The sequence below is a fragment of the Melospiza georgiana genome, chromosome 26 (assembly GCF_028018845.1).
Source record: "Melospiza georgiana isolate bMelGeo1 chromosome 26, bMelGeo1.pri, whole genome shotgun sequence".
NCBI lineage: Eukaryota > Metazoa > Chordata > Aves > Passeriformes > Passerellidae > Melospiza > Melospiza georgiana.
The window spans coordinates 7,580,963-7,588,844 of record NC_080455.1 but is presented as its reverse complement, the minus strand read 5'-3'; the positions used below and the strand labels follow the sequence as shown (position 1 = coordinate 7,588,844).

At 38.4% G+C, this 7,882-nt stretch overlaps 1 long non-coding RNA gene across 3 annotated transcripts; it reads right to left on the bottom strand.

The window, feature by feature from the left end:
• Nucleotides 1–4,911: 4,911 nt before the first annotated feature.
• LOC131093581 (uncharacterized) lies at nt 4,912–7,292 on the bottom strand. 3 transcript variants are annotated; one of them, XR_009115594.1, is made up of 3 exons: nt 6,787–7,292; nt 6,329–6,446; nt 4,912–5,175 (listed from the first exon to the last, which is right to left on the bottom strand). It is a non-coding gene; the product is annotated as an uncharacterized LOC131093581 (long non-coding RNA). The 3 variants fall into 3 exon arrangements; XR_009115595.1 differs by having other exon boundaries at nt 6,837–7,292; XR_009115596.1 differs by lacking the exon at nt 6,787–7,292 and adding an exon at nt 6,565–6,619.
• Between the last annotated feature and the right edge of the window lie 590 nt (nt 7,293–7,882).

Below are 7,882 nucleotides of genomic sequence, written 5' to 3'. Positions count from 1 at the left end.
TCTTTCTTGCCTTGTTTTTTTGGGCTTTTACTCCCTTTTTCCTTGATTTTTTTCTGGCACTTCTTGGGGTTTTTTCTTCGTTTCTTCTTGCCCATCTTGTTGGGTTTTTTTGGTTTTTCCTTGCCCCCCTTGGGGTTTTTTTTTCAGGTGTTTTGTTTTTTTTTTTTTTTTTTTTTTTCCTTGGATTTTCTTGGCCTTCTTTTTTTTTCTTTTCTGGATTTTTTCTTCCCCATCTTGGTTTTTAGTTCTGATTTTATTTCTTGCCCATTTTGGGGTTTTTCTCTGGTCTGTTTTCAGGGATTTTTCTTGCCCATCTTGGGTACTTTTCTGTTTTTTCTTGGTTTTTTTTTGTTTTTTGTTTTTTTTTTTTTTCTCTGCCTTTCTTACGGTTTTTTCTGGTTTATTTTTTTTCTGGGATTTTTCTCGCCCATCTTGGGGGTTTATTCTGGGCTTTTTCATGCCCATCTTGGGGTTTTCTTCTGTGTTTTTTTCTTGCCCATCTTGTTCTTGTTTTTAGTTTTTTTTTTTTCGTTTTTTTTTTTTTTTTTTTTTTTTTGTCTTTATTTTGTTTTATTCCTGTTTTTATTTCTGTGGTATTTCTGGGATTTTTCTTGCTCATCTTGGATTTTTCGGGCAGGGGGGTTTCTCACCCATCCCGAGTTTTTTTTTTTTTATGTGGGTTTGTTTTTTTGTTGTTGTTTTTTTTGTTTGTTTGTTTGTTTGTTTGTTTTTCCGTAGGTTTCTCCTTGCCCTCCTGGTTTTTGGGTTTTTTGTCTGTCTTCCTTCCTTCCTTCCTGTCCTTCCTTCTTTCTTCCTTTCATTTCCTTTCCTTATTTTCTTTTTTTCTTTTTCTTTCTTTCTTTCCCTGCATTTCTAATCTTGGTTTTCCTTTCTAGCTTTACAATAAAAAAGCAGCAGTAGTAACTTTCAGGCTACCTGGGAGTAAAAAAAACTCCAAAACGAAAATGATTTAAAGAAAACGATTTATTCCCTGGGAGCCTGAAATTTTCTACTGCTGCACATGACATAGAGCTTTTATTCCCTCTTATAGATAGTTGATATTTTATACTTTATACAGCGCCCCCTGCCGTCTGCACAGGCGCACTGCATGCAGAGCGCTGCGGCGTCGTTCGGTTCTGTTTAATGAAACTCGGCTGAATTCGGCTTGCTTCGGCTCTTGGTCTAAACTCGTTTCAGTTCGGCTCTTCGGCTAAACTCGGTCGTATTCGGCACGTTGTCTAAATGCGGCTCAAGTCGGCTACACTCGGCTATCGGTTCCAGTCGGCTATCATCGGCTCTTGGTGTAAACTCGGCTGTTTTCGGCCGCACTGGGCTCTTCGGTTCAAGTCGGCTGTTTTCGGCCGCAGTCGGCTCTTCGGGGAAACTCGGCTGTTCCCGGCCGCAGTCGGCTCTTCGGGGAAACTCGGCTGTTCCCGGCCACACTCGGCTCTTCGGGGAAACTCGGCTGTTTTCGCCCACATACGGCTCTTCGGGGAAACTCGGCTGTTTTCGCCCACACTCGGCTCTTCGGCTCTTCGGAACTATTCGGCCCGGCTCGGCTCCCTCAGGGCGGGAAAGCGGACGTGAGAGGACCCCGGCACAGCGAGGCGTTTACCCAGATGCCTCTCACAAACCCGCCGAAATACGCCCGCCCGCGGCGCCCCTGAGCCCACAGCATGTCTCGAGTACACATGAAACGCCACAGAAAAATCCGTCGGGGCCGCCATGACGTCGGTATTCCGTGCAGGCAGTGCAGTTAAACACCCACCCGGTCCTCCACTTCCCCGCCCTTTTCGCCGCCATGCTGAGAAGGTCAACCAAAACTCCGCGACATCGGCCACGCGCCACTCCCAAGGTGGCGGCCTCTCGGTGCACGGCTGCAGTACCGCGCTCTGCCCACAAGGCGGCAGCACTGCCGCCCGCCCCAGCCGGGGGCGCAGCGCGCCTCGGGGCTGCGGCAGCGAAGGCGGCAAAAAAGAACAGGGGCGACCCCCGCCGAAAACTGCTCTGAAATAAATGCCCCAAAACCGGGAAGAGGGGAAAAAAACTTCTGCCTCTAGCCTAATAGGATAAAAGACAAAACAAAACAAAACAAAACACACAAAAAAAAAAAAAAACAAACAAACAAAAAAAAAAAACAAAGAAAAAAAACCCCAACAATTTCTTTAAAAAAATATTTAAATATTTAAAAAATATTTTTCATATTGATATTCACATTTCTATTTACAATGTATATTGATGTACACTGTCCATTTACACATTTCTTTTTATAAATACATTTCTATTCGATATTGCATATATCCCTACAACTTAAATTTATTTGTATATTTTTATAAATATTTTTACATAGTAAGTATATATTTCTGTTACGATTTTTACTTCTGTAACACTTGGATTATTTAAAATAAAACCGTTGCCTCCATCCACATTAAAGCCAAAAAGAACCCCTTTCTTCAAAACTGTATTTAAATATTTTTTTAAATTCTATTTTTCAGGTTCATATTCACATTTACATTTAAAATGTATACTTATGTATACTGTTATTTGTATTCTTCATTACATCTCTTCCTATTATTTGTATTTATTTATATTTTGTGTTTATATATATATTTATATCTTGATTGTATATCTCAATATTTAGAAATATATAACAATAATATCTACATTCATATTATTTAAAATAAAAACCCTGCCTCTAACACAAGAAGAATAAAAAAAAACCCAACCCTTTGTTTTAAACAATATTTAAATAGATTTTATCCTCATGTTCAATTTTTATATTCATATTTGTATTTATAATGTATATTAATGTCTATTGCTTACTTATACATTTATCTTTACCAATGTCAATTTATTAATAAATTTATATTCTATATTACATCCGATGCGAGTAGGTATTTATATTTTTTATATATTTTTATTCATATTTTTTATATTGATTAAATATTTCTGCGTCAAGATTTTTACTTCTGGAACACTTATAATATTCAAAATAAAAACCCTGCCTCTACTTAAATAAAAGCCAAAAAATTCCCTTTCTTTTAAACTATATTTACATATTTTTATATTTATATTCCCATTTATAATTTATATTGCCATATAATGTTATTTATATTCTATACTACTACTCTTCATATTACTTACATATCTTTATATTTAAATTTATAGTCATAGTTTAGCAATTTCTCTTTATATATTTACTATATATTTCTATCTTAAGATCCACATTTCTATATTACTTATTTAAAATAAAACTCCTGCCTCTAACCAAATAAAAACCAAGGATACCCCATTATTTGAACCAGATTTAAAATTTAGGAAGTAAATTTATTTTTCAAAATTATAATGATATTTATATGGATATTTTTATTTATTTTATTCATAGATATTATATATATTAGAGAGAATACCTTCTAATATAATCATAGATATATATTTTCCGTATTATATATATATTTACTTATATTTATTTAAATTAAATATGTATAGATATTTGTATTTCTATATATATTTGTATATATGAATTTATATTTTATTTCTATCATTTATTTAAAATTCCCAGCCTATAACCTAAAAAAAAAACCCAATTTACTTTAACTCTATTTAAATATTTTTATATCTACAATCTATATTTATTTATCTTTGTGTATATATATATATATAAAATAGACTACCATTTATCTATATGATAATATGTTACAATTACATATTATGTATTTTAGTTTTATGTATGTATCTGTTATCTATATTTATGTTTACCACTCTAATGTTATATTTATTTTTAAATGTATATTTATTTCTATTTTCATCTCTATATTAAACCATGTCAGTTCATTAACCCGACGCACCAGAGCCACAACAATACTGTACCTTTGTCAGCACCGGCACGCAGCACACGCCCATCCCATCGCAGCACAGCAAAACAAAACCTATTTCTATTACTAACGGAACCAACATCCCACAACGTCATTGAACCCTAATAAAAACTCAAATAAACCTAACTGTAAATAAATTTTAAATCCCACTATAAAGTAGCCCAAAACCTCCGCACATGCTCATCATAAACTTCCTCCTAAACCAGTATCTCAAAAACCCCAAAAAACTCAAACACAACTCGAAAATGACACAACTGCTAATAAAAACTAACACCCAATAAAAATTAAATCAAACCAACTCACTAGACTCAAAACTGCACAACTGACCCTAAACATTACTAAAAAAAGTCCCCAAAGCTCTACCTTTATGCTAATGCACAAATAATAACCTATGATCTATCAAAGTTATTTGAAAAAATTAAAAAAAATAATTAAAACCATGAAAATAAAAAACCTAAACTATTAAAATATTAAAAAATATCACTACCTAAATTAAAAAACATATTGCCTATAAAAACCCACCATATAAATGCCCCTGTCCCAAAAAATAAAAATAAAAAAAGCTATCGAACCACAAAGAAATCAGAACTTAGGAACACCAAAACCATAATGTTCAAAAAGTCACACCACATCCCTCATCATACACCAACTACAAACAACAGAAAACAATACAATGAATTCTTAAAAACCACCTTAAGACCACTACACTGAAAAACATTTCAAAAATTAAAAACTGCATTTAACAAAAGCCATCTAATAAATTCACACCCAAAACTCCAGCAGCCCAGCTGGCCCTACCAAAGCTCTAGGTTTATACATACAGTAAACAAAACCAAAATCCCAGTAATACCCATCAGAAATCTATGAAAGAACCCTACTGAAATTAATCCTGCCTCAAATACAAACCAACCCATCCAGAAAGTCAGCTTCACTCAAAAAACAATTTACACAGAGTTACTAATACCAAGAAATAAAACAACACAGGATATACCACCAATGCATATCATAGTGAAGGAAAAAAAAAACACTACATTTTTTCCTTTTTGTTTTTTAAACTAACTTCTTTTATTAGCTAGAACAAAAGCTTTTGCCAGGACTGTAGCAACAACAACAACTTCTTTTTCTTCTTCTCCTTCTGAAATGTCCCTTCTCACTCCCAAATTCCTTTCAACTCCTGAGTTTACATCCAAGCAAAAAGCAAAATTCGTGCACTCGTGCGTTCGCTGCTCCTGTCAGATTCTCTGTTTCCCTCCACATCTTCTTACACTTTCAGTCCTCACGCTGTCCCGCCGTGATGAGTCTGACAGAAGAATTGGCACATGTTAACAGAGCATTTCCCTCCCTCCCTCCCTCCCTGTGCTTTCCTCAGCGCATTTCAATCCATCCCAGGCCTGCAGTGATGCACGCTCACCCCAAAGCTCACAGCAAGCATGCAGCAGCTCAGGCTCACTCGGCTCCAGGGCCCAGAGCCTGCAGGCCCTGCAGCTGCCACACGGATGGACCTGGTTCCCTCTCCGGGTGCCCAGAGGGAAACCTGAGGGCAGGCGTCCACCCCGAGGGTGCACCCGGAGCCCCGGGCAGGCATGGAGTCACCGGCTGCTCTCTGGGGACGAGACCCTCCCTGCAGGCCACACTGCCTCGTCCTCTCCCTCCCTGGGGGACAGGCACCTCCAGGGTCTGTGACCAGCCCCCTTCCGTCAGCATCCAGGGGCTCTGTCAGAGCCAGAGGGCTCAATTCGTGGTGAGTACCGATGGCACGCAAATGGCAGCCCGAGGAAATCGTGTTCTGGGCTCTAAGTGCTTGGGACAGAGTCTGATTTTTTGTTTTGTACTTGTATGATGATTAGTACAGCAGGGCTCTGATGGATGACATGGCAACACAGAACTAAAAATTCCTTGATAGGATTACATCGACTTCTAGGAAAAGATAAAAGCCTAGGACCCTTCTGAAATCTACTTTTAATCCAAAGCACGGGGATTGTCAGCATGCTGCACCTTCCAGCTTTTCAAAGCAGCTTCCCTCTGAAGACCAGGAAACATTGATTTCTACAGAAACAATGGGCAACCCCCAGGCTAATCTCAGCACTACTGTTTAATAGGGGACCTGCCAGCGTGCCAGTCCAGCTTCAAGTGTGCTTTACTTCAGTCTAACATCCCCACACAATTCTTCTTACATCTTCCAACCCTGAAATCTTATTTTCCCCTAAAGCTTCTCTTCATTAGCAATTTCCAAGTAACATGGTATTTTTACAACATTCAAAAATGTCATGCTGGACTGTGCTACAGAGTAATCTGCAAATATAAGCTTAGCAAAGTTTGAATTGCCTTGTCCAGAGAAAAAACCTACAAGTGAACACCTACACCTGCCTACAAAGAGCTAACAAGCCCCTGGCAGCTGCCAGCATCAAAGCACAGCGGATGTCTCTAATACAGGGTAAGGATAACAATATCACCTTCTGTTCTCTCCAGCTTCTTTTCCCTGCAGTCATATTTTGCTTCTTATGATTTTTTTAGTCTCTGTATCTTCTTGGACAGCACCGAGCCCGACGACAAGGATACGAGAGTCTTTCCCTGCCGGACAGAGGGAACCAGGAAAACAGTTAAAATAAGAACAGGGCAGTTTGAAATTCATACTTGCAACGAGAAGCAGCACCTAACCAACAGAACAAAAGTAAACAAAGCATGATACCTCCCTGGGGACAGAAGACTTATAAACTCTCCAGGATTCACAATTCTAGTGACCAACCCCTTCAGGACAGCAGCCAAGTGTCCCATGGGGTGGTGCTGCACCAAAGAACCATCTGAGAGGTTCCAAAGAGTGAAATGCACAATATTTTGCAAAGACAAAAAATCCTGCAAAATAACAAAAATACAATAGATGTAAACTACAGGGCAAGAGTACAAGTGTTACCTTTGGCAGCTGGAACCATCCAGGTGAGCACCTGATAACTGGATCCTCACCAGAGTTTGAACCCTTCAGGACACAGAAGGGTTTTCCCCAGAAATTTCACAGACTGAGTTTTGACAGAAGCACGCTCGCCGGATCCTCAGAAACGTCGCCCATTCTCCAGGCGTCTGGAGAGAACTGCAAATGGCTCTCACGTAGTTGGAGCTGGTTCTGTAAGGTCTCAGGGTGAATTTCACCAGATGCAACTGAATTGGACAACTCCCAGTGAGACAGAGGGAACCCAAAGCTTGTTTTACCCAAACCTTGGGTAAGCACAGCTCCAGCAAATACTGAGGAAACAGACATAACAGGGTAAAAATAATAAAACTATTGCTTTTTCTTTAATCTTGCCTTTTTTTTTTTATTCAGATGAGCAAAACAATGAAGGAGAAGGTGAAAAACTCACCATTACTGAACATTTCATCATCTGTAAGCTGAGCATCCTTAGCATAGAGGACTCCAGAGTTAAAATTCACTGACCCCTGGGAAATAAAACCAAATATATGACAAACAGTCAAACAGAAGGCGTAAAAATTTGTTTCCTCTACGGACTTTCAAGTACGTATCTTTGTATATATCCTACACATTACAACATACACTTTACACCATCTCCTAATATATAATAATTTACCTTTAAACTTTGATAGTATAGTGTGGAGAAATGGCTCCATGACAGAGGTCACGCAGACATTCGCTCGTTAGCCGACCAGGAGCTGGGAAAGTACCGAACACAGGTATTTTTGAGTTTTGCACCTGCAAGATAGCGTGTGCCTGGGCCTAGCTGGGTAGGATAACAAGTAGACAGAGAGACGTGGGAAATAGGGAATGTAGGCCCAAAGGAATGAGGAAGAGTTGATGGTATAGTTTAACCAATAGATCGCTTGGCTTACAGAATATTCATAAGCTTATTATGTGCTGTATAAGTGTCTGATACTCTCTGCAATAAACATAGCTTGCTGATCTCATATTGAGTGTCCGAGTCTTCCCTCACCCAAGAGTATAGCATAAAATTATTAACTAAAATTGGTGATCTATTATTATTAAGTTGTGCTTAAAGTTA